Source organism: Anopheles stephensi, chromosome 2, assembly GCF_013141755.1.
Source record: "Anopheles stephensi strain Indian chromosome 2, UCI_ANSTEP_V1.0, whole genome shotgun sequence".
In the NCBI taxonomy this organism is placed as follows: domain Eukaryota; kingdom Metazoa; phylum Arthropoda; class Insecta; order Diptera; family Culicidae; genus Anopheles; species Anopheles stephensi.
Genome location: NC_050202.1, coordinates 47,446,782 through 47,471,685, shown reverse-complemented (window position 1 = coordinate 47,471,685; position 24,904 = coordinate 47,446,782). Strand labels below are relative to the sequence as shown.

The window sequence follows — 24,904 nt, the reverse complement described above, 5'->3', positions numbered from 1 at the left end:
ATTACGACGGTGACAATACAGTGCGCAGTATAATGATTCAAAAAGAAAACTTTAAATTTTCCTATAAAATTATTTTATCACACTATGATAACCTAAAATTTTCTATGGTTCGATTATACAAACACTAGTGAATAATAAATTATCAAATCTGAGGATGTTATGATATTTGTTCAAAAATTTTAGCCGAAGCCAATCACCTCAGGCAGTGCTTGAAATGAACCTCCCAAACTCTTTAAAATCAAACGCGACTTTGACCGACTTTGATGGTGGTTGACATAGCCCAAAACTAAATGTTGCAAATGCAACAGGCAACAATCCGCGAGAATTAATGAATTTGACGCCTTCTTTACATCCGTGAATAAGTGTATTTTTTGTAAGTTTCGGTTACACTTTTAGTAGATAAAAAACTAAACGTCTTCTTTCTCTCGCTTTTTGGTTGTTACTGCCGTGTGTAACGCAGTCATTCGCCCTTTCCCTTCGCTCTCTTTCTCCGGCTCTCTCTGGCTAGATTTGCTTTCTTCGGCTGCGCTCGTGGCTCATTAAGTGGCTGCGTACTTCCGCGGTCGGCTGTCATCGCACTTGACGTTGACGTTGTATTTTGTCAACACTTAGAGAACCATACAGTGAGAATGATCTTGATATGCTTTTAAATATCTTTTACTACACGTTTTTACTAATCGATTGAAGGAAACCAAAAGATCAGATATCATGTCCATGTCTTAGACACATTTATTTAATTTGAAGGCATCCAGATTTCCTTTGCAGACACCTGTTCATATCTGTTGCCACGGCTTTCGATCATCTGTAAACAAACCCGAGCATGACTGTCAAAGAGAAAGGCGTTCGCCAAATTATAGTCATTAGACCGGCAACACCACTGCGTGTATACTAAGCGAACAGACATTTTAAGCTCTTTATAAAAATCCAAGACTCTCAGACGATGAGGTCACTTGGTGTACTGAAATGTGATGCTCGAGACTTCTCCGAAACCCCTTTGCTTGAAGTAATCATTTTGCTCATTGGTCAGAACAGTACTAGAACATTGTTTCGAGTTCTGGTCTTCTTCGCCCATAGCCCAAAACGATAGTATCGAGCGAGTGTAGAGAAACTTCACGAGGTTTTCAGTTCGTAAAATCCTTGCTGATTGTTGCTCTACTCTGCCCTGTTTGGCCTTGGATTCTTTGGAGATTGTGGTTCTACTGCTCAAACGCTTATGTCGATCCCGCCTAATGTTCCCTTCCGACCGTAAATCACTCCCGACCTCCCAAATTAATCTCATTCTTAATGCTATCAACATGTTAAACTTTTCGTCCCATTTTGTTGATTACGATATAGTGTATCTGAATTTACTTCTTCACTTACAGTATTCTGTTTTTGTTTTTCAAATCCCATTGTATGTTTGTCACACTTGATTAGATCGTAACTAGTACTGGAAGCTAATTTAGGTTTCTAATGTAGTCAAGGGCAAACTATGGACACATTCCAAAGGGAGATTGTTTCTTGAAGTCTTAGACTATGTTACTCTTCGAACGAGTTCCATTTTGGTGTAATGTATGTAGTCTCCATCCATTTCTCTCCACGCATGGGTCGATGTTTGTCTGAGGCTTGCTGTACTCGGGAAGCGTTTAGCACAGGCCTTAGCGCCATATTGAGTAGTCCAGTGGAATAAGATCGGGGCTGGATGGTGGCCACATATCCTTGGGCCCAGAACGAATAATGTTCCTGCAACTACTTCTGAGTGCGGCTAAAGGTGTGACTAGGAGCCTCGTCTTGTTGATTCACAACGTTTGGCTTCGGACCGTACTGTTCTTTGATCCACCAAAGAACATACTTACTTTAAATCCCAATGTAGATCTCCGTGTTGACCTTGCCGCCTTTTGGAATGAACATCGGGTCCATTTTTTGCCATCGGAAGCCAAATATAATAACGATAGCAGGATGCTTGGTCAGTTGCACGTTGTTGTGCTCGTCAGCCACGTCTTTTACTGGAAGAGAACTAGTGTATCGGTTGGTTCTGCAATTTGATGCAGGATCAAAGTTAAACATGCTCTCGCTAGTGAACAAGGTTACCGGATTGTTTCACTTGAGGAAGCTCAAGTTTTCTTGCATCGCTTGACTACTGGCTCCCTGGCATGGGGTCGGTTATCATGTGAGTTTGTTTCCGTGCCCTCGATTTCATTCTTCCATTCCATCAATTATCGATTTTCGAATTCGATTTGCGCATAAGTGTCCCGTCTTTTCTCGGCTTAAAACCGTCTTGATGATCCACCGGGACACTCTCACGGCGATTGTTTTTTTTTGTAATTGATTTTTGCGACATTTGCATATAGTACATAACACTAATATACTTCCATTTCGTCATGGTACAACCGTAAAACTAAGTAAATCATTTGCTTTTATGCACAACCAAGCATCAAGGAATATTAAACTGAAATGCCCACTACCCACTCACATCCTCCAATAAAAGCCTACCCGTCCGAGAAAGACATCGAAATTGTTTATTAAGGATATTCATTACGATCGATCGGAAGCGATTGAACACATGAAATATTATTGACAATTTTTTCCATCCTCCACTGCGTTGGCGACAGTTTGGCTGAAGCTCATCTTGAACGTCGGCTTTGTTCACCGCGACCACCTCCTTGTGTCCCTGATTGAACAATAGGCGGGGGTTTGATTTTGCGCATGGTCCATGTTTTTCGGTTCAGCTGAGGTTTGAATCCGTTTTTTTGTCATCCCGCTTCATACGCTTCCGAGGGCTGATGTTTTCCGAGCTTTCTTGTATCCTGACTTTTGACTTCGCTACCATGGGAAGTCCACCACTGCTAGACGAAGCGATAAAACACATTTGTTCACATTCAATTGAGCATTGAACCATGGCCACAAATAGACGACTTGTGAGGTAGGACGTAAGCAAAAAAAAGGGCACCACTCGACCCGGAACATGCGGAATGTAATATCGGAGACGAAGGTAATAAATTGCGCGTTATGATTACGCCTCACAAGCGCCTAAGGGGCTTCCGGGCACTCGTGACAGTAGTCGCAGCAGTGGCTGTATGATGCTGTATGCTCGAAAAAAATGGTTGAAAAATGAGCTTCATCTACGACCGTGCTTCACGGTACTCACCGGGTGCTGTTTCGTACAGCACGGAACACGGTGTAAGGGAATGCATGGGATGTTGCCTTAACGTCACACGATTCGAATCGGGTTTTTCGGGAAGGAACGTAAACTCACACACGGGAGAAGTAAAAGTTTCTTCGTACATTAATCAGCTTTTGCTGTATAATTCGGACACTGTTATTGCAAACGGATATGGAAGACGTTTAGAACAACAATTGCTTCGCTTGCGTTAATATTATCTTTTCCGTTGGAATAAATTAGGTGATGTATGATATTGTGATTCAGATGGTAATGGCTGTTTATGTTTAGTAGAACAACATTTCATCCTTCCTTAGACAACTGTTGCTATCTTTAGGAGAATTTTTAGGAGGATATGTCACATCTTTACACAATTGGCCTGAAAACAACAAGATCAAGCGTAACAAAAACTTATCAATTTACTTCGAGACATGGAGAACTTCAGGTTGTTTCTCATTTTCTAAATGTACTTTATCACGAGATATCTTAAGGTTTTTTACGCTTTCCTTTGGATTTTGAAGGTGTCCCATATTTTTGTCCCATCTGTTTTTTGAGCCATCTATTTTCATCTCAGAGCCGAACTATCTGAGGCAAAATTAAATTCAACTTCATTCATGAACAGATCCGAGGCTTAAAGGAAGAAGAAGAAGAAGAAGAAGAAGAAACTATAAGTAGATTTGTTTTTGTCTTTCTAAAAAATATTAGTCACGAGAATAATTCTAATCGCTCTTCAACTCTCTGATAATCCTTTAGATATAGTAGTTTGTTTTAAATTTCATTTTATGTCATATATTTCATATATTTATATATTTCATAATTCATATATTTTCTGCTGTGCTTTTTCCTTTATTGATTTACGATATCTGAACTCTATGGCTAGAAGAAAGTAATTTTATTGTTACCGACGACATTATAATATTTTTACCTATTTGTTTTAATGATGGCTGCTCACACTCTTCAGAAGAATTAAATGATATTCTCTAAGTGGTACTTCTGCAAATTCGTTAAGTCTATGTGTCGAAGCATGTCGATGTATGATAACGTTCAGTCGCTTATCGTCTCCAATCCAGTTTAACTATCACATTAGTAACTCTAATCTGATCCCTTGTATCAAAAATGAAGGATCTTGATGTCATCTTCGGCTTCAAAATGCCATTTAAATGTCTTGGACTTTTTAAGCAATTGGCGTTTTATTTTAATGACCCAAAATGTCCTGGAGTATGCGAACTTATTATGGTGTCCAATTAGTTCGTCACAGCTCATCCGTATAGAACGAAGCCAAAAAGCCTTCACAAAAATTTTTTTTTTTTTTGGAAATACCTCGCATCTACTTAGGTTAGATGAGCCCATGCCGAATCATGCTTCATATCAGATATTCTACAGGTATTCTACTTATCTCAATCGATGCTCCACATTTCCTTTCCTCATTATACCTCTACGTTCCAGCTCAATCTTTGCGTTCCCTCTGCTTGCCGTTGAATATCATCACACTTGATATGGGTCGAATGAAGCTTTTCCCTTGCTACGTACGGTTCATGAATTTTTCTCTTAACCTTTTTGATTTAAATACCCCAATCAACACACTTCACCCTTTTGTAGTATTTGACAGATGTGTGCAAAAAAAATTGCTCAGAAATGTGGAAAAAGAATAAAACAAGCTTCTATTTATCAACTGACTTGAATTGTTTCCAACTCCTCAACTTTATTTTTTATTCCCAAAGAATCGTTTTATTTTAGTTAAATAACAGTCTTGAAACCTTGGAGTGAAATAAAAAAAATATAGGAAATCGTAAAACATTTCCGGGACAGTCTGTCTTTAAGTACCATACTGGGCGCCTCCATGGATGTTGCTTTATTGATTGATGTTCCAATTTTAAGCATAAATGCTATTTTATATGAACATTTTTTCCAACATCTGGTGTGAAGAGATTGAAGAAAATAAGGTTTGCTTTTCAAAAAGCTTTGTCTATCATACAAAACTGAAGCCTAGAATTATGTACTAGCTCATAAAACTAAGAAACGTAAGCTTTCTTACCATTAAACATCGAATTGTGTTTGGTATTAAATTCTGACATTTTTTTTAAATGCAATGCAAAAGAAATCTTGCATTATAGAACAGCAGCAATATTGAATTGTAGCAGGCATAAATGCACAATCGTAATGGAACGCAACAGATTAAATTTAAACTCCATATAAACTAGATCCCATTTAAATACGATTTACTGTCTGCCTCATCCATCGCTCCATTTCCAAGCAAAGCAATGGAAAAACGCTCCACGTACGTATAAAGCAATTACCTGTCTGCATTCAAACTGAGTATAAATATGCTAATGGGGCTTACCAATTTCGTGTAGGCAAATAAAAATCTCACGGCAATGTCTTCTGATGTGTATGCTACTTCAAGAAGAGCTTTCTGACGATCATTTCGTAACCTCACATCGTCTTTAATTTTGCTTCCAAATTTCGAGCCAGTTTTTCGTATACAAGTCGCTTCTTCACTTCCCACCGTCCGAACGATGTTACGTACAACAAAAATCCATTTTGTTGTTTTAACTGTACCCTTAATAAGCTTACACCTAATTTGATTTACATTTCGGATAAAAACAATCATTCAAAAAATTTACTTTCAGCATATCATAATCGAGCGGAGGAAAAAAAAACACACACACAAAATAAACAGTACGAAGCCGAGGAAAGCCAATTCGTCAAAGTCAAACACAAGCGAACAAATCACATAAAGCCAACCACTGTAATCGGCACAATCTACTGTAATAGGGACAGGATTATGGAAATTGTATTTTAATACACATACACGGTCACAGAAACACAACGTTAGCTGTTCGAAGCACTTGAATCCCCATAATCGATCGAAACAAGCTTCAAAACAACAAGCTCCCAACAACGAGGCAACATCGCACCAAATAAGTCTTCCGCCTTAGTGGGGTGAGCTCAGCTTTCCAGTAATTACATCATATTCGGTGTGATGAAACCCCCCAACCGGGGACACACGGCCCGTTGTTCCAACCATGAAAACTATTCCGCACTGTAACACATCGAAATTGAACATTTTAATATGCAAATTCCGTAAATTCCCTACTACCGCTGTGGGGGAATGCCCGTGCTCCGTGGGGACCATGTTTACCCGACTCGGTATGATACCAACGCAGCAAAATATCACAGGGCACACACATCGTGCCTTCCTCAGCATTAATAATTCATTAAGCTACCGGTAGGGTAACGCCGTCCGTCAAACGAAGGTCGTCCCGGAGACGCGCATAGCCACGTCTGGCCACGCAAACCCCTATCTTTCGGACCGTTTGCGCAATCTGAAGTGTGAAAGGTGAGAAAAGAATCTCTACCCGAGCGTGTGCTCAACTGTAACGCCGTCAAGCAGTGTCAGTACGAACTTAATTTATGCGAGTATGGTGTAATATTTCACGGAAAAAGGGAAGCAAAAATCTATGTTTGGACTAGCTGTTAAAGCTGAACGGATGTGGATGCAGTGTACGTAGCAAAAGGGGCTCTGTCTGTCCTCTGAACTATTTATAGAATTTATCTCACTCATCCTTCCGCTTGGAATAACAATAAAAGTTTGAAGGAGGAAAAGAATGGCCGAAATCTCGATACGATTTCTGATGGTTGAAAAAACACACACTGCTTAAGCTTCCGCTTTCCATTGTGTTTGTGGTTTGATTTCCAGGAGAAACCCAACCGAAATGAGTAGCCTCTCCTGGACAATAAAGTAGTCGCGTCAAGTGAAAGAATCTGTCCCACATCAACAGGAACCCTTACGAAGACAAAAACCTTCCGAGCCTTGAGGGCAAAAAGCGAGGTTCAACTGTCACCCCGGGACAAGGAAAATATAATTTCGATCAGCCCATGGTATCCGGTATGGCGATATGAGAGTAATAAAATTACGGGCCAAACACAACATATTGCTGACTGAGAGTCATTTACTAGCAAATGGAAAATGGGAGAAAAATGGGTTCGCTCAACAGCCCAGTTGGAGCAAGTAAATATCCAATCCTTAATGTGATTTTCCACGAACAGCAAAGTTTGCTGACACGAGCCTGCCGAACGGATGAACGATAGTTCCGTACAACTAATTAACGAAAGTAGCGCTAACCTTGAGTAAATGGGCAATCCTCGTTTGTTTTTTCTTCTTTGAATTGACTCATCTCACACCGGGTGCTATATAGAACATTAGAATGTGGTTTCGCAAGGATGCGTTGTCCGAATGTCATTAATCAGATTTGCCACTACAGGCAAACCAACGTGTTACTAGTGACCACAAACTCCTTGAATTGTTTTTCCTGTCCCATTTTAACGTAACACGGGTGAGGCTCTTGTACTTGACTCTTCGAGTGTCTCGCCTGTACAGTCAATTCCGCTGTTTCGTTGGAATACTTTAATAAAACATGGAAGCGACACTTCAGCACCGGTGACAGATTGCGCTTCACATTATCATTTTCTGATGAAGCGTTTCGCTCCGGGATCCTGCTTTGCATGGGATGGAAAATAATGATATGAAAATTGTTGATAAGAAACCCCAAAAAAATAACCCCTGGCAGCTAGCTTTTATATTACCACTTCACCAAAATCTGGCAACAATGAAACAGCTGTTTGGCACTATGACTTACCATTGATTTGCATCTACAAAACTTAGAGTTAATTTTATTTAATATAATTTAACCCATTACTGCCAGCGGGTATAGAAACCTTGATCCAAATGAAACTTTATAGTCCACCTAGATATGCCCGCAAATAGAAGAGTGATGTGTCTGTTTTGTCTGTAGAAATTGTGATATCTCACGTTTAAAATTCCATACGTTATGCAGTTACGGTATCAAAAGCAGGAATTATTTATTAAGTAGATATTTCAATAAAAAGGTATTTTTCTATAAAATTCAATTAAAAAAAACATCTTAATACTTAATAACTATTACTGTTTTACTAGAATTAACCCTGCATCAGCTTAACTGGCTGTAGTACTGGATAAAAGCATTGCGCTAGGGTTGCGCTAAGAGCACCTTTAATTGATTCTAGTCGAACCAAACGATTCTAGAACATTAATTCCGATGACCTCGTTTGTTTAAATTTGATCTGCATAACATTGTTCCTATCTGGATTTATGTGAGTCAGATGTCTGAAGCAAAAAATTGTTCGTATAATTCCTCTGAGATTTCGGAAAGCTGGTGCATTCTACAGAAAAAAATATAACTTATTTTTACAACATATGTTGCTCAGTATCCTTCCACTTCTAATTCCTCTCCTTCATTCTTTTTTGTCATTTGTTGTGTTCTCTTTGCCTGAAGAGCAACAGCATCCGGGTTCAATGTCGACACTGTTGCAAAAAGGGAGGCAGACTTTTCTGTAATAGTATTCTTCATCTCCGTCTAGCTTTGATGGAGCGAGTTCGTCCTCGTTGGCGTTGCGTTCGGAGGTGGTCGTCAGGTCCACCATCGTTATTATCTGAGACCTTGCTGTTACAGGATGCAACCCGTCGATAGCTTCTGAGTTCGGTGCTGGCTTGATCGAGCTTGGGCTATCACTGTTGGGCAGTTTGAGGAACACTTTACGCAGTAAAATGTTTGTGCTGTCCAAATCGTTTTTTTGTTTTTGTTTCTTTACAATCCACACCCGCTGCACGGAAGGATGGTTTACACACCACACTACCATCAGCACATCACTGTCAGCATTAGGCCCGGAGCAAATCATACATACAACCTCTACAATCGACCTGGATAACCACACTGCAATCGCCACACGCCCACAACCGAGCATGCCCGGGATAAGGAAAAATAAGTTGGCGGAAATGCCTTGTTAATTGTTTTTTTGTTAATCTTTTATTAAATTTTTGTTATTTTTTGTTGTTCCTGAGAATTGTAATGCAAATCCCCAGCCGGATCGCCTCCCCGTTTGCAGGGCTAGCTACAGGTACACTCAAGTCACAGAAAGCCACAAATCTCAGGCCAAGTTCTCTAGAGCTTGTAGTGCCACCGAATAATAAGGAGAAACAGATTAGTTTTAGAGAGAATTGGTTTTGAAAAACGAAATATTTTGTGTACAAAATGTCATACGCTGACGTTTAATGTATTTGATTGAAAAATATAATTAAATATAAATGGTTGAAGTTTTGAAGGTTGTGTTGTGTCATTTAGTGATTTCACTTAAAAAAAGATGTTTTTAGCATTAGGCATTTCAATCTTAAATGCTTTTAAATTCATATTTTAACTAGGTAAGTTTATATAAAATTAAACTGTGTTTACGTTAACATTTGTGAGCTTCCTTAGACATTCGTTATCATATTAATATTATTTTTACATCCAACTTTTTTTTTTTTTAATCCGTAAGTAAGCATTCGATTGAGAAGTAAGCAATATGTATGTTTATAGAAAACCAATTGAAATCATGCTGAACAGTCACGTTTGTAACGAATTGAGACATTGCGATTGGATGAAACAGCATGAATATAAATAGATCTTAAAGCCACTTTTGACAGAACACTGCAAGACCGCATGCTAGCAGAACGGAACGGATTGCCATCGTTTGGCTTCAATCTTATCTCCTCAAGTTTCAAGCATTATCGAGTGAGTGTCGAAAAAATTCGAACAAGTGTGCTGGAAGCCATTCAGTAATACGACAAGCACACTACGAGCGGCCAACCTCAGACCGCTACGGCTTTTTTGCTGTAACTGATGTTGCTCTTTGTGTTGCGCAATATTATATTTGTGACATGTACATATAGCCCACATCAAAAGTAATGTATCCGATGCCCGATGTACTCATAAACCACACCACAGATTCTCGCAACATGTGGCGCTAAACATAATACTCTTTTTATGTATTTGTTTTGAAAAATGTGGACGAAGCGAGTTTCGTGACGATACATAATATCGCAAACAACATGACAGGGCGCCAATTGGAGAATAACTTTAATTTATTTATTTCTGCTGAATTTTGTATTTATTAAGGCACTGCATATAAATGAGCTCTAAATTAAAGGTTGTTCAAGGATGTGAAGGTTGTTGAGCGTCATCACCCCATCAAATGGATGAGAATATCTAAGGGAAAGTATGATCCACACACCATTTACTGCTCGACTCAGGATATGCTTCAAGCAAGTATGTTACATGGGACGTATTCATTGCAGGCTATTGAATCATTTTCAAAATGTTCCATGCGATGATTCTATGTCCTTACACGACCCATCCAATCGAACGAAGTAAAAACCATATAAAGAAAGACGAAAACAATTTAAATGCGTACGGATGCCAACGAACTAACGATGGTGTGGGACTCATCTGAAATGCATCAGAAACTTACGAGGATAGCAGGATCGTAATATCCGGTGGGTTTATCGATGGTGATCATGGACTAGTTGTTCAACGGATCCTTTCGGTAGTTGTTCAACGTTTATTCGGTCTGCATCGGGTACCGAGATGGCTTTTCAGCTATGGGTAACCTAAGTCAAGAAAATAGCTGGCCAATACCTCCTAAGGTTTAAAAGCCAAGCAGACGTAGGAGAACAAAACTGGAATAAAGAAGTCATTGCTTTCTGGAAAAAATGGAAATTCCATGCGTTCACGATCGAAGATTATGTTGCATTGCCATAAAGTAGATTGGGGCCGTATGGCAATATGTTTGATGAATGCTTGTTACACAAATCATTAGAGCCCAGTTTTAAACATTGAATTACCTGTTGTGTTGATAGGGATAGACTTCCGATTCAATGGCAAATGTAATGTAACGATAAGTACGTCAGCTACCAGGCGTCTCCATTATTGCATCCTCGCCTATGCTTTTAAAATCGCACGTTTTAAAACTCATAGTATGTAAACTTGGGGTAGCCCGGAGGTAGAGACGACAGAGGTACCGGTTTTCATACGGTAGGACCAGGTTTCAAATCCCTTTCGGACCGTTCCCCCGTGATTAAGACTGTCTATCCGACTATGTGGTATCAATAAGTCTAGCACGCCACTAGACAGGCATGACCTTAGGGGTCTTAAAGCCGTGAGGGAGAAGTATGTAAACATAAAAATGCTTTATTTTTCAATGCATTGTTTTCCATATCGCTTTGCTGAGCTTGCACGACTGCAGTCCATACAACGCAAGTTCTCGCGTTTTACACTCCGTTTTCGCGATTGCCATCGAAATTACAAGACTAGGTGTCTGATGCTTGAGTTGTCTTTTCTTGTTGAGCGCCAAGAACAGACACGGTTGTCTTTCATCGCAGGGTTTCTTCACCGTAGCGTCCAGTATCCAGCGCTTCTCTTTTCCATCAACCGATACGTGCCTGCCATGTCGCTTCCCACTCGAGCAATGCTGGCAGCAATCACCTAACCTCGGACTAATGATCGAAGTCACATCCAACTTCTACGTATGTGTCGAGAAATCAACGTTACTTGTGATGTGTTCGAGGCTGAATTTCCCTCAGCTAAGTCCGTCCATCCATGTAAATATCTATCATGTGTTTCCAACCGCTCCCGTTAGTGCTTTTTTCCTGTTGTGATTACCGTGTACTTGTAAATACTGTGCTGCCAAGAAGAGCGAAGCAGTGAGTCGAATAATAATAATAAAAAAACAAATCACTCATAATCAGCATTTCCACAACGCTGGTAAAAAATATATCATTACGTCTGTCCATCCGTAGGCGTATTGTCGATTGAGCTCGACTTCTAACCTTCCTCAACAGTGTCCATTTGATTTTTTCTGGCCTCTTCATTCTAATGTTGCTCCATCATTCTATATCCAAGACCAAGTAGCAACTGTGGTCGTTGGGATACTAGAAAGAGCTGTGAAGAAATGTGAAGTTATTTGCCGTAAGGGAGCTAGCCAATATTCTGTAGAATGCTTCTAACTTTTTTAGAAAATGTATGATGTATATTATAAAAAATAACAATTACGACGCTTTAAAAATAAAAAAGGGCTCGATGTAACGACATAGGCATCCAACCCCAATGATAATACAGCATGTGTAGATACATACGTCAGCCACCAGGCGTCTCCATTGTTGTTTCCTTGTACAATCATACATTTTCAAACAACTAGTGTAAAGACAAACAAACACTTCATTATTTATTTGTGAGTTTCAAATTGTGAATAATGAAATTATTAAAATTCTTTCCACCTAAATGGTCAATGCGTTCGACACGGAAAAAAAATCCACCTGTTTGAGGACAAGATATCATTGCTGCAATTTAATTCTTTCAGGCTCTAAACACTTACTCTCAATACTCTCTCAAACATATTGCTATTAAAGTTAGCTTATAAATCAAACGATCAACCGATTAGGATGCTTTCTTATGTGTTATGCTAGTCAACCATTGAAGATAGCTATTGCAGTTAGTTGAAGAAGATAAATAGTATACTTTACATAACTTCTTCTACAAACACAGACTGCTACACGACTGGCGCTTCCAGCAGACGTTCCTAGTCCTTGAAGCTATCAAAGCTTAGTAAGGCGTTTTCGACTATCATGCATCGAAGGCAACCAAAAAGCAATTACCAGGGTTTTGTTGCATTTGAACATTCTTATTTGATAGCTACTTTTGTATAGACTATTTTCAATATTTTCTGAACTTTATTTTAGTTTCACAATCATGCCTGCCATATAATGATACCACAGGCTGATGTAAAAGTCTCTGAAGCGCCACATTATGTGAATCAACTAAGTCACGTCAATGTTTACAGCCACCATAAATACTTAAAGGATTCACACTAATCTCAACAGCGCTCTAGATAGAAAATGAATGTTTTCCCCAAGAGAAAAGTTGCCAACATTCCTAGAAATCGTTCGTTCTTTCCTTCCCCCATGTAGTACGCTCTCGTTTCTTCGCCTTTGTTAAAAGTAAGCTTTTGTAATTGGACTTTTATTGTTGTTGGTTTCTTTCAGCATCGAAAAAAGGCTGAAAACTCTAGTCCTTTTTATTGACGCACCACGTGAACACAGACAGATAGCTGCCGGGCTAGCCCAGTACATTGTATGGGAGGATCTCGTCGAAGCCAGCCAATGGGCGGTCTGACCTATCGAAATTCGATCGCACACCTGTCAATCGACAGCATTCACAGATGCTACCGTTGATATGAACTAAGGTATTCTTATTTTTTTTAGTTTCTAAAAGGTTTCACAACACCAAAACACCCCCCCCCCCCCCCCCCCCCCGGACAACACACACTACATATTTTTGTTGAATCCCACTACTGCCTTTCTTTTTTAAAAGAGCCAATTCCACAAAACACGGTCCATTTCATCGGCTTTCGTTGCGTGTGGTAAATATTTTTACCTACAACGCTACCCCCTCCAATGCTGCTGGTGGGTTGTTACTAAGGATTAACACGATAAACAGCGGGCCCGGCAGAAAATGAAACGCATCACAACTCAACACACAGGGGCGGCCATTTATGGGGAATCTGCGGGCACGCCTCTAGCAGCACGTCAGCAGATTTATGCCGGAAAATATGTTTCCCCTGATATCCCGATAGCGTTTTCTGTTTGCGGGATAAAAGTATTCGCGCAATTTTGATTGCTTACACTTTGGTTGATAAATTTTAAAACAAATAGGTAAAAATAGCGCTTTCCCAGCTACTCCGGTACTTTTCCATCAATGTACGGACAGTAAATCGCTTTTATCGCGCTACTCCTTCCGAGTAACCGCAGTACGTTGGCCCGTGTATAATGCGGTCGACCGTCCGACATGAATATTACTTCCGGGCATTGCATTGGATTAGCATAAATGTGTTTCAATATGATGTGGCAGATGCCGCCTGCTGCTCATTTCATTTCGCAGTTAGCCATTAAATAGGTCCCGTTCGACCGTGGCAGTTTGGGTGGCAGCTGGCTGCTAGTGGAATCAATTTCCCCGCAAACACAGTTTACGATCGAAAACCGACTGTCCGTTCACCGACAGAGACAGCTCTCTCTCTCACTCTCTCTCTCTCACCATTGATCGTTTCTCACCATCCACCAACGAAAAACACAAAAACCGGGATCCGTGCTAAAGGTTATGATTATTTATTCCGACACCCAAATTGCCCGCATCAGTCATTACCTTGTTTTTAGCTACAGCAGCAACTCTCGCACTGGACCGCTGGATACTGCGTTTATCCGCCAACCGAGTGGGGCGGTGGGGGGGCCTTGTCTTGGCGACTTTAAGCTTGCCAACCGCCTGTCATTAACTGATGTTTTTCGATCGCTTTTTACTCCACACGCGTGTCCATTTGCTGGCACCAGCACCAACCAACCAACCAACCAACCGAATACACCAAAATCACATGCTCGCACACAGACACACACGTTGGCACCGTATTGCAACCGATCCGCTTGTACGGTTTTAAGGGGCAGCCAGAAGGGGAAATATTAATCTTTTCCCGCCACTGGCAACAGATTAGACAAACTCATCATCATCACGCTCACACACACACACACGCACAGAAACACTTGGATGGTATGTTACGGACTCGTATCTCGCACATTCATTTCGCTGCTACTTCTGCTGTAGGTTTTTCATTCAATTTTGCGCCCCGGAAAACAGGGATTCCAGCTGAAAAGCTAAGCGAAACCGTAAAAGAACGCAATAAATTATCTAACTTTAGGCGCCCGACACTTTTAATTCCCGACCGCACGTTAATGCATTCGGAGCACACACACACACAGACACGGATTAATTAATCGCATCACACGCACGAGCTGGAGAAAAGTTTCCCCATAAGGGGGAACTCACACCAATCCGGAATCAAACGGGTGATGCTGCTGTACCGGTCTAACCGGCGATCACGATATTCCCATTCAATTCGCGATGGTTGTAATAAAAATAATCATAATAATAATGATAACCGAAACAAAAAAACGGGTAGCGTCAGTAACAGCAGCGTGAGTAGTAATTTTGATGGGCGTGTAATTTATGATGCACGGGAAAGAGCGATCGTGACTTATTTTTAGAACCCATCGTGCCCATGTACCATCGGCCAACCCCGTTTAGTTTACCGACCGGCAGAGAGACAGATCGACAGACCGACAGCACTGGACGCTTTTCATCATCGCAGCACTTTTCATCATCGTTATAGCCCGAAGAGGGGGGGGGGGGGGATCCCTTATAAAACCCACGGAAACACGGTACAGCTGGTTGATGCTAACTCGTGTTTTCGGCATGTTTGATATGTTATTGGCCGTTTTCTTCACACACTCACACACACATACATACACATTTGGCACCTTCCCTTTTCTTTTGGCCCCGGTTGGTTCAGGAAATGACAAATGAGCCGAGCGCCACATTCCAACACAGGAACAATTTTTCACCCACTACCTCTTCACACACTCTCGAACTGTTCTTTTCCCTTTTGGAGCCTCTTTAAATGATTTACTTTTTTATCGGAAAATACTCAGTCTCTCTCTCTCTCTCTCTCTCTCTCTTTTTCTCGCCCCCTTTTGCAAGCTATCATCATAATCGGTGTCGTTGTCGCCGAAGAATGATTAATTGACCCTACTGCGTTTTCCGGGCGATTAAACCGGGGGCTATAAAACGGACACCAGTGGCACAGGCTTTGCTCGATTTAATTGACACTTCTTTGGCGGGGCCGGCTGGCAAGAAGAAAAGAGGGGGGAAATAAAAGAGACTCCAATTGGATTGAATCCTTGATTAAGCACGTATCAGAGCAGTGCTTGGTTGAAGGGAGCGATCTACAAAAAAGTAGGGACTTCACAATCGTAATCGGAAGGGAAGCAATTGCCTTTGCTCTCTTGGCGTTCGTTTTCCCGTAGGGCTTATCCGGATTTGGTATCCGGTGTCCTTTTCGAATGGTTAAATGATTATTTTCACCACTGCACTTGCGACATTTGAACACTATTTTCTACTCATTTAAATCACCAAAAACATATTAAAATTTTCACTTTTAAAGGAAATTTATAACAATTATTTACTAACCAACAACACTCATTCACGAAACTATTGCCACATTTAGCTCGCGATCTCACGTAACACACACCGGTACCGAACGTAACCCGAGACCGGTTGCAGGACTGCACCGCACGAAGGACCGCCACCAACTGACGCGGATCTGTGGTCTGGTTACGGTAGATGGAACGAACTTTCCTTTTCGCAAGCGTCCAACGAGCGCCACCCTGAGCACAAAAAACCCCCTGGTCCGAATCGCTTCGATGCTTACGATGTTGGTGATCGGCTTTGTGTGTGTGCCTTGGCCGGTGGAGCGCCGGATGCGGATGTTGTTAACCAAGAGTCTGGTATATGTGGGAGGGAAAGTGTCCTCCGTCTGTCGTAGGGCGCGCGTGTGTTGTATCAACAGTGAGACAGTGGCGGATGCGTGTGAAAACTGGTTGTAAATAGTTGTTTTTTTTTACACTCTTTTCGTTTCTTTTCTCGTAATATTTGCTTTAATCATTGAAAAATAAGATAATAATATAAATAATAAAAAATGTAATAATAAACAATCAAACTAAAAATTTTGACTTAAAAACCTTTTTTTACAAATGTTTTATTCCCTTTTTTATGAAATATTTCAACAACTTAATTATTATGCTTCAACATATTTTATCCAAATGATTGTCTCATTTTATATGCTTCTGTTGTATTATTGATAAACTCATTTATTCATTAATTTTATGTAATTCCCCATTTTTTATTAATTTTGTTCTGTATTTCTATTCAGTATTATTACTTAATTTATTCTGTTTTTTGTCTTATTTTAATTTATGTGATTGTTTTTATATTTCTTATTTTATTTTATTTCATTTTGTTTTATTTTATTACGATACTCAAGTTTTCTTTTCAAATAGTCAAATTTAAAATTTACGAATGCAATTCGCACATTAATAAATTAATTAATCAATTTGTTCAAAGATTTTTGCAACCGTTAAAAATAAAATACAGAAAATTTTTAAAAAAGACTTTAAAAGATTAGATCTCATAAAAATAATTTATATTGAAATCAATACATCAATCATCATCAATACATCATCACATCATTAACACATCTCTCTCAATTCAAAAAAATCTACTTTTTGTACAAAAGACCAGGCGCCTCCATCAGGTCATCGGACTACAAGCACAATAAAATCCACCCCATGGAAATATCGTACCCAAACATCCCGCATACACTATACCGGCTGCTGCTCGTACCTTTCTTCGGCTGCTGCTCGGGAACCAATTCATCTTCGGTCGAGCACGTGCGTTCGGCCTGGGGAAATGTCTGCCGTTTCAAACAAAGCTGCACGATGTCGTTTTACAATGTTGCCTCCGAACAGCTGTTCGATGCATTTTTTATGCGCGTTTAGAGGTTCTGCTTCTTTGCGCGATGTTTTTCATGCATCAAGCTAATCGAAAAACATCGCACCCAGTAACGGTCGACGCAAAAAATGGGAATGTTAAATACGCAACAACATTCAACCGCGCTGACGTTGTCGTACGCCCGGGCCTGAAAATGACAGGAATGCTGATCGCATCACGTGAAAAATCAAAAACAGAACGATAATGGAAGATGCAGAAAAAAAACAATCAACAAACTTTGTAAATTGTCATCGCCTTTCTTCTTCGCTTTCCTCACTGAAACAATCGGGTGGTTCAACTGTGTGCTGCTGCTGCTGCCATGTCCCCAGTGTTTGCCCGTTTGATTGTTTGGTTTGTGATTGTCTGCCTTGCGTGTGATGTATTCATTTGGTTCTTTGCTACCTCTCCGTTTCACCGCACGCTGGAGTAGCCACTAGGCGGAGGATTGTCATCGTCCGCGACACGAGATGACGTTAATTTGATGCCAGAAGCAAATGTTTATCGCATTACTTTCATCGTCAGCATCGGCATCCTCCTGGACGCTGTCCTGCCCAGAAGCCTATGGAAAGTCGCGAGGGCTTTTCCCGATTGTTTCTTTTTGGGCTTTTGTGTTGCCTGCTTGTATTGACAATGTAGCTAACGATGATGGGAAGCAGTGTTTCAGTTTTTACCGCCCGGATATCGTTATCATTTTGTCAAATCACATTTAAATAAAATTATTTTCATCTACCTATTCGTTTGGTTCTTGTTTTGTCTATAATTAAAAAATAGTTTAAATGTGTCTTACAGATATTTTCGTAATGCGTTATTCTTTCTAGTAATATGAGTAAAACATATTTCTATCACTTGGTCAAAAATCACCAAGGTTAAACAGTTCGTGACAAGCAACACATTTGTAATTATGTTCTTACTGACTCTGTGAAGAGCTTTGTTAATAAAATAATTCAAAGATAATAATAAATTTGTTACGGTAAACCTTTTTATTTAAAAAATATTTTAGAAAATAAATAAAACATAAAAGATTATACAAAAGACATAAGCATTCAAATGTTCTGTTGCGATTATTTAGTGTCCCGTTGTATAATGCTTAAAATACGAAAGAGAATTTGGGCTTTAACCTCGTTTGAATCACCAGCAGCTTAAACAATCACGCCGTTCACTATCATTCATCTCGGTCGACGGTCGTTACTGCAGAAAATTTCAAAAATCGATCGCTTGGCTTATCTGTTTATCATCATCGTCCGTCAGTCGATTTCTTCGCCTAAAACAGCGCTCTTCGTAGCTAAATCCGAACGCCCAACAGTTAAGCCCGTTTCTACCGTTGAAAGTATTCAACAAATACTGTAGTTGGACTTAAAATCTTACTCTATTTCCCTGTAGGTATAACGTAAAAAGTAAAGCAAATTGTGATGATGAAATACAATGAGAAATTTTATTCTAATTGAATTGATACCAACTGTTAAATAGACCTGGAGAGCTCTAGGTATCCTTAAATGTGGTGCTCGTGACTTCTACGATCCACTGTGTCTCAAAGCACTGTAGCTTCCGACGAAATCTGTAGCAAGGGGTACAAGCCTGCAGAAGAGGATGCTGATGAATGACACCCAGCCAGTCAACCAAAGCATGATCGCGGCAAGCCTCTCCGGGCCCATCTGGAATCACTGGTAGCCGACTAGTGAGATTTCAGCTGTCTGATGGCACTGATGACTTCATCCAAGGATGGCGGGGGCACTTCCCCATAGTCATGCTGGCTGTTGTAGTAGTGCTCTTCTCTACTTTCTTGGTCTGGTGTTCTGTATCTGCATCAGTTGTCTGTTGCTGCTGCTCATCCGACTCCAAGAAGCTGCGCTTCATGTCCTGAAAGAGCCTTTTCAGTTGTTGGTAGCTCTCCCTGCTCTACCGGGTCTCGCGCTGGTATAGTAGAGTGCTCGCCTGTACTCATCATCAAACCATTCCTTCCTCTGGTTACGAGTCGCGCGACAAATCGTTCGCTCTGCCGTGGTGCTGATGGTTTGCTGCACCGTATGCCAGTGGTCAATAAGGGGCATCGCCTCGATAGTGGTGTCAACGCTTCCCCAAGCGCGATTGTGAAGTCCCTCGCCACATCCGTTTGCCTCAGCCGATCCGTATTGAGCCTTGGGGTAGAGCAGAGTTTTTGTTGTGCCTTGACCAGAACCAGAAAATGGTTTGAGTCGACGTTTGCTCCTCTGTAGGGCCGTACGTCAAAAATTACCGAGAAGTGTCTTCCATCGATAAGAAAATGGTCAATCTGGGAATATGTCTGCTGTGGTGAACTCCAGTAAAGTTACCACTCATTGAAGCACGGTAGCTAAAAAACGGCTACATAACGCAGTACTTTTCGTAACAGGACGTAACAGCTAGAGCAATTGAATGATAATTTGTCCCAAACCAGAAGCGACGACAGATCAATTATTTAAGCAAGCGAAAGAAAAAGTTTATAAAACACTCAAACAGATCCTTTCTTAAGAGCACTTCGTTCTTCTTTAACTCCACGTCTCACGTAGTTGATTTCCAACTCTCACTGTCATCCTCTTTCGCCTTAGGTTAAGATCATCTCATTAGCTACTTACTTCCTTCCCGCTAATGACATGCTGGTTAATTTCGGTAACAGCTTAGGGTCCTCGTTACGATCCGTAGTTGGATAACAATCCGGATTGGGTGTGAAACGCTACCCTCTCGTCTCTCGGTCTCGTGGACCGCCTTAAACACCGTTTAAACGGTTCACAAATTCAAACATTTCAAATCAATCAGACTGAGATTTTAAAATAGAAAAAATGCTTTAAAAACACAACGAACAAACTTAAAATATAATAGATCATAACTCAATAGAATAAAATCAGTTGCTAACCTTTTACACGTTACAGTTCCTTGCCAAACATTTTGTTCTTGATCGACCTTACTCTTGAAACAAATAAAAATAACATTTGTAGTCCCAAGTAAATCGTTTGGCTTACACGTTTTTTATTATTTTTTATTTATTTATTTGCACTAACATTTGTTTGCCACCATGGCTGAACAAAGACTTAAAATTAGGCAACGTAAGAGTGGAGTAGCAGGTTTTGGCTCACTGGAAAGTGAGGTTCAGGGCTGTAAGAAGGGATGTTCGGAAGACGGGGATGAGTGAGCTGTAGTCGTAGAGATCGGAGACACTATTAAAACTGCACAGACATATAAGGAAGGGGTCATTATGGCCAAAGCACGAACGCCGGGACACGATAGCTAGCGGAGCACGGGGACGGAGTGATCGGGTGGGGACATATAGGCCTATCCGATACAGGAGATCAGGAGCGTCGGTGACGTGGAGGAGCAAGCCAGCGATGAACACGACACCAGCCACCGACCACCGTTTCTCTAAGGACGTCAACCCCAGGAGTTGGCATCGGGTCTCATAGGATAGAAGGGACTGATTGAAGGAGCCTAGGAACCTGCGGGTAGCAAGTCTGGTAAAACAGCTCCCGTGCTCGAGGGTGGATCGATCCAACCTGCAGTAAAGCGACTTCAGACATAATGGGTCAGTGACTTCAACGGAGAATTTGGGAATAAGACACAGGGTTTTAAACGCTTTTTTAAGGATGTGAGCGTAGTGCTTGTGGAAGGACATTTTGCTATGAAGTATGACCCCAAAGTCGTTTATAGTGTTGGACCGTGCAAAGACCTTTGAATTTAAGGAGTATGGCGCCAGGATTGGATTGGCGGATCTGGAGAAGGAGATGACGGTGCACTTTTCTAGGCTAAGGAAGAGGCAGTTGGAAGAGCACCAGAGAGAGAGAGAGAGAGAGAGAGAGAGAGAAGGAATCCAGCAGTTGTTGTACGGATTTGGAGTTACGAGGGTGCGTAATGGGTAGGAAAATTTTCACATCGTCCGCGTTCATTAGATGCGAGTTTGAAGGAAGAAGGTAGCTTAGGTAATTTATAAAGGGGATAAAAAGGAGGCGTCTTTACACGTTGTTTATTAATGCTCGTGATGCATTCCATGGATTCTTAGCCTAACCGACATCACACTAAACGCTACAGCAACAACATACTGAAGTAAACTAAACAAATGTTCTCCTTTCTCTAGGTACAGCTTATTTATGTTTGTTCCGTTCATGTCTTATCCCCATTATCACGATGCTCCAATGAACTCGATATCTTCAGCTTCGTCGAAACAATACAATAATAGGTACAGCCTAGGTAAGATAGAAACCATAAACACAAATCGACGATACTGATTCTGATGAAGTTGTCTTTGGCCACATTAACATTAATGTTTTGTTTCTTGAGAATCAACAGACATGTCTCTATTCACTGCTGAGATATCTAGACCGGCTAGAGATCTTTCAGGGGCACGTGTTATTTCTACGTCGAACGATGTAGTCTACAGAATGTATAAAATAGTCACCAAAAATGTAGCTTATCTTTATTTATTTATTTTTTCTTAATCCTGATCGATATTTTTTCCTTTAAAAAAATCTTATACAACCATAACAGCATAAGAATGAAATCGCTTCCTGACAGACTCACTTATTATCCAGCCTCCACCAGTGAACTCCAACATTTTCTGAACGTACCTCCAGACTGCGGGTACGTAGTCACAGTGAAACCGGTCCAGCTACGGCCGTCTCGGTCCAGTCCATCCGAAACCGGATCACTGTCGTTAATGAAAATTGATAGTGTATGCCACACAATTTGACCACACTTTTCAATTCCCATTGCCCGCTGCCCATTGCCTGCCATAGCTTCATAGCTTCAAATTGTCCGACCGAACATCGGCCCCAGTGTTAACGAGCAGAACGAGCGGAGCAGTAAACAGTAAACCTCTCTAATTAATTACCTTACCTCCTCCTGGTTTGTATCCTGGTGGTAAGGTCTCGGGGATTGGAATTTACGCCTCACCTTCGTAACCTCGGTTGATTGTAGCTGCCCAAAGGAGGGGGGGGGGGCGACGGGTTGTGTAAGAAATCTGTACTTAATAAATAGTTTCGTCATTGCCTTCTAGGTCACCAGTACGTAACCAGAGTTTACCGCCCGTGCTTCTTTCTCCCTAGTTTCGTCACCCAGGAGGCAAGTTATCGTAGGATCGTAGGACCTCCTATTGCCTCGATCCAACAGTTGGTTTCCCGGTTGGTTCTTTCTGCTGCCGTTTGAAGAATGGTCAATTAATTGTGTACATTGCACTCCAACCGCTTCGGACTGTGCATGCGGACAAGCGAACCAACGTAATGAGCCAAGCTTTTCTCAAGACCATTGACCATCGGTATGATAAGGTAAAGCATGACAGGGACCCCCGAAGCGTAATATAACTCATCCGGAGTTATATGCAAACGGAGTTCCGACTAATAGCGTTTCGATAACGCTCAAGCATACTTGTACGGAACGAAACTGAAGCTTCAAGCGGATAATGGCTCTAGCGACGAAGATGCCATTAGAGGCTGGCAAATGCAAATATTTCATCACCACTAAACATTTCGTTAGCGTCCAGTGTCCGCACTCGACAAGTGGCTCACAAACGAGAAACAAATAATGTTCTAATTTATGAACGGGGCGGAAAATGTGACCACTTGCTTCTGTAGTGTCCTTCTTATAGTGGGCTGTCTTTTTGAGAGCGAAGGCCACGCTTATGCTACAACCTCGTGATGCGGACGCGTCGTCTAATGGGTTCTTGAAGTGAAGTGGAAGAGTGCGTTTGGCCGATGCTAATGGGATTGTCGAAAGCTTGAGCTAATGATCTGTGGTCTAATAATTCATTATTCTATACGGATTATTTGATAGAGCGTGTGTTTGGAAAGGGTTCTTAATAGTGGAGTGGGAATGTGTTTTGTTTCTTTTTTCAAACTACGAAATTTGCAGCAAAGTATCCAACAAGGCTTGTAAGCCAGAAATGGAAGCCGTGACCTAAGAGGTCGTTAGGCCAAGAAAGGAGAAGAAGTTTCTATCCGAATTCATACTGTATAGGCAGTGAGGATATCGGCGCCAATCTTCACATGGCAGGATCGAGAATCAAATCCCATTAAGATCGCCTCCCTATACGCAAGACTGACTACCCAGTTACGAGTAAAATCAAGTCAACGGAAGAAGGAAATGACAGGGCCGTTTACTTTTAAGGTTGTAGTCCTCGCTGGAGACCGTCGCCATTAACAATCTTAACAGAACAATCTCAATAGAACACCAAAAGCTAGAACATGTCTTACGAATGTTGATCTGTTGAAGACAACAGCAAAGAAAAATAGGTTGGAATGCAGGATTATCAATCCTGCTGTAGCGATGTTAGCGTCCTTGGCATGTTTATTGATCGGTTGGGATCAATATTGGATTGCTTTCAATTTTTGCACGTATCAGACCGCTTCTTCCAGGCTTTCGTACTCCAGGATCATCCCGTGGGCATATTTCGATCCAATAAAGTAAAGATCAGCTACAGTTATCGGCTCTTTCATTGACTTTATGGATGACATCGACATCAACAGAAACCAATGCGGCTCAAGGCGTTAAATACAATGTACCTGTATAGAACACGAGTCGGAATCAGTTGTTAGTCGAGAGTTTCGTACCCTGATATGTTCAGTAATCTTCAACGGGCACAAGTCTTGAACTATGATCGTGATGAGGATCAGGAACTCATGCTTCACTAGAAAGGAACTCGTCAGCTACCCGTTCGTCACGAGTCGAAGAGGATCACAGGGAGCCGGTAGGTTGGATGAGGTTGGAGTTTAACCTGTCGAAGTTCCTGGCAAAGAATTGGCGGCAAACCTTGCGCAAATCAATATGAGGAAAAAGGTTATAAATTAGAATCAATACAGTTGACAAAATTCGGGAACGAGACGAGGCGATAGTGGCGTCTTCGCAACAGGTAAAAGCAAGTCACAGAAAGTCAAAAATGGCAGACCTAGCCAGATCTTTCGAGGTTGTAGAGCCAACGAGGACGAACAACTCATCACCATAACCTTCATAACTTGGTGTTTTCATGTGAAGCTTTGATAGTCAAATCATTCCAGACTCTTTTCCATAAGCTTGCAACCCCTTTGAAATATCTCAAGCATTCTGAGTTGTTTTCTGAAAAGTGTCCAATTGGAAACCACAGCTAGAATGCATTTCCGAATACTTTCCTATCCTTTCCTTTCCTTATCTTTGTCACTAATTTCGCATAATTATTACTGCTTTCTGTAGTGCGTAAGTTACTTGAGGCCGGGTGACTGGCCCTGCGCTCAAGCCCCCAGGTACCTCTGGAGGGCCTCCCTCCTGTTATGCCTTGCTCCACCGTCCCCCCGTTTACCCAAGCTTGGATATGTGGTGGGGCAAGTTACCACTCTGTACGACGAGGACATGACAGAATAGGAGTTGGGTAGGAGAGCCTGTGTAACCCCTAAAGGAGTCTTGGATCCTACCCCATTAACAGAGCAACAGACCTTTAAGATTTTCAAGGTAAATTTGAGACAAAAATAATCCAACACACTCTTTCCGACATTAATATTAAACTGATATAAAA

The 24,904-nt window shown here is 41.1% G+C and overlaps 1 protein-coding gene across 3 annotated transcripts in view; it reads right to left on the bottom strand.

Annotated features, from left to right (window-relative positions):
- LOC118507048 (neuropeptide CCHamide-2 receptor-like) overlaps positions 1-16,219 on the bottom strand; it is a 62,124-nt gene extending 45,905 nt beyond the window's left edge. The window contains exons 1-2 of one of the 3 annotated variants that reach the window (XM_036045006.1): positions 16,063-16,219; positions 14,191-14,690 (exon numbers count right to left, since the gene is read on the bottom strand). The gene's annotated coding sequence lies outside the window, so the exon portion shown is untranslated. Of the gene's footprint in view, positions 1-14,190; positions 14,691-15,625; positions 16,042-16,062 lie in introns of those variants that run through there. The other 2 variants (XM_036045008.1, XM_036045007.1) reach the window with 2 other exon arrangements.
- Between the last annotated feature and the right edge of the window lie 8,685 nt (positions 16,220-24,904).